Source organism: Frankliniella occidentalis, unplaced genomic scaffold (genome assembly GCF_000697945.3).
Source record: "Frankliniella occidentalis isolate FOCC.00 unplaced genomic scaffold, Focc_3.1 Scaffold345, whole genome shotgun sequence".
NCBI classification, from domain to species: domain Eukaryota; kingdom Metazoa; phylum Arthropoda; class Insecta; order Thysanoptera; family Thripidae; genus Frankliniella; species Frankliniella occidentalis.
The window spans coordinates 111,946-114,514 of NW_026267468.1; positions in this window are offsets into that span (position 1 = coordinate 111,946).

Consider the following 2,569-nt stretch of genomic DNA (forward strand, 5'->3'; position numbering starts at 1 on the left):
ATATGCGACGATTATCCAACGATTATACGGAGCATCAACGACGATTCTCACACACGAGGAAGAGTGGAGGGGGTTTCACGCAAGTGCTACTAGAGAGCGCTCGGTTCGCCGCATGCCACCGCCTTCCATTTCCGACCAACGCCTACGCCCAGAACCCATCGGAAACGGAAATGAAAATTTGCACCGTTTCAAAATGACATACACGTGCTCAAGGATTACTAGGAAGCTCGCCACTACCTATACTGGGGGGAAAAGGCAGAGAGAGAATTTTTTTTCCAGTTTCCTTATGGGTAACGCATCAGAATAGAGCACTCTGGGCGAAAATTCCGTCTGTTTGACTCTATCTTTAACTATTTAGGCGCCACAGGGAGTTTTCGACGAAAGCAAGCGAAAAAATGTACAACCCTGCATGCTTAGTCAAAGTGACGGGAAGTTGACGGGCCGGAGGCCCGTGTCTTTGTGTAAATTTTTGCGCTACCCGACTCGGGTGTCAGCGCCGCAGGCCTCCTAGGTAGATGTATGCCAGGCGCGTCGAAGCGCAACAGTGTTTCGTGAGATGTCGCGAAGCCTGTTACGCGAGACGTGGTCTGGTGTACATCTACCTAGTATTTTGCTACCTGTGGTTTTTGATTTTGTTTTTATAAAGTTAATTTTTGAGCCAGAGGGTTCATCTTGGTACTCGATGTATCTTTCCATGATAAAAAACGACCCTGAAATTCCCAAGTCGGTCTCTCAATAGGGTATTTCGGGTAAGCAAACTAGCGGAAACGGAACGGCCGAGCGGCTGCTGGATCCGTCTCAGCCTGCGAACTGCGCATGCGCAGTAGACTCTGCCAAGCCCCGCCGCCCCCCCCCCCCCTCTCCCCCGCGCATCAGCAGCAGAGATGCAACCAGCGGTGAACTGGCTTACCCGAAATACCCTATTCCTTCTCGAGTTATCGTGCGTACAGACAAACAACAGAAAGAACCTTTTCCGGTCAGTGCAGTAATGGGCTTCGCTGATCGCTCAGCCAAAAGGTTACGCGTCTGTCTCTGTTTCTGTCTGTGCGCACGATAACTCGAGATCAATTTGAGGTAGCGACCTGGGAAGTCGTTTTGTTGGCTGAGCGATTAGCGAAGCCTATTGCTTCAGTGATGATCAAAAAGTTTCGCGTCTGTTTGTCTGTCCGTCCGTCTGTCTGTGTGTTTGTACGCACGATAGCTCGAGAACAAATTAAGCTAGCGACCTGGGATTTTCAGGGTCGTTTTGTCTCATTAAAAGACAGATCGAGTTCGAAGAGGAGCATTCTAGCTCAAAAATAGGACTTTTTAAAAATCAAGAACCACAAGACCCTTTAATAATGTTTTTGAAGATATTTTTGTATAGTCTTCTATAGGGCAACTCGTCAAAGTAGAGCCCTGTGGGCTAGCATTACTAGCTATATGTACGTCTTGCGTAACAGGCTTCGCGATATCTCACGAAACACAGTTACGCTGCGACGCGCCTAGCATACGTCTACCTTTAAGCCTGCGGCGCTGACACCCGAGTCGGGAAGCGCCAAAATGGACTCGAAGATATGGACCAATGGCCCGTCAATTGCCCGTCACTTCGACTAAGCATGCAGGGTTGTACATTTTTTCGCTTATTTTTGTCAAAAACTCCCTGTGGCGCCTAAATGGTTAATGATAGAGCCAAACGGACGAAATTTTTGCCCGGAGGGCTCTACTTTAATGAGTTACCCCTTAGGAAATTGCAAATAAAAATGTTTTTAAAAGACAATATTTGTGGGACCTGTGGTTTTTGATTTTCTTTTAAACCGATTTTTGAGCTAGAATGCTCTTCTTTGAACTCGACGTCTTTTAATAATATCAAACGATCCTAAAAATCTCAGGTCGCTAGCTCAATTCGTTCTCGAGTTATCGTGCGTACCGGGTGTTGCAAAAAAGACACAGGTGCGGGCGGGTTTGCCTATCCGCTCTGCCCGTACGGCGCCATAGCCCCTTGGGTAGGCAAACCCGCCCGCAGCTGTGCCTTTTATGAAACACCCGGTACAGACAAACAGATAGACGCGAAACTTTTTGATCATCACTGGGGTAATAGGCTTCGCTAATCGCTCAGCCAATTAGGGACATGAAACATGAAACTTCTGCTGTTCCATAACGGTTTTTATAGAACGTTCCAATTTTGACAGATTGTGTTAAAACGACGTTTAAGTGGTACTAGATAATCTAGGGACCCTCGAGCTTAAAGTAGGGTGTAGTTCGACGTCAACTGTGTAGTTTTAGTATTACTTCCTGCACAATTTTTCAATCTAAGGGGCCTCTCTTACGACCTAATGGACCATTTAGTCGTTGCCTTCTAGCACCCAAACGGTACGAGGTAGGGCACTGGTGGTTGAAGAGATTTTCGTCTTCGCACAGAACTCGAAGGCAAAATATCTCTATTTAACTCAGACACTGTAATACTAGGTTCTAGGTAATACTAGGTAGACACTGTTAGGCTGCGACGCGCCTGGCATACATCTACCCAGGCCTGCGGCGCTGACACCCGAGTCGGGTAGTTGGAAAATGTACACAAAGATAGGGCCTA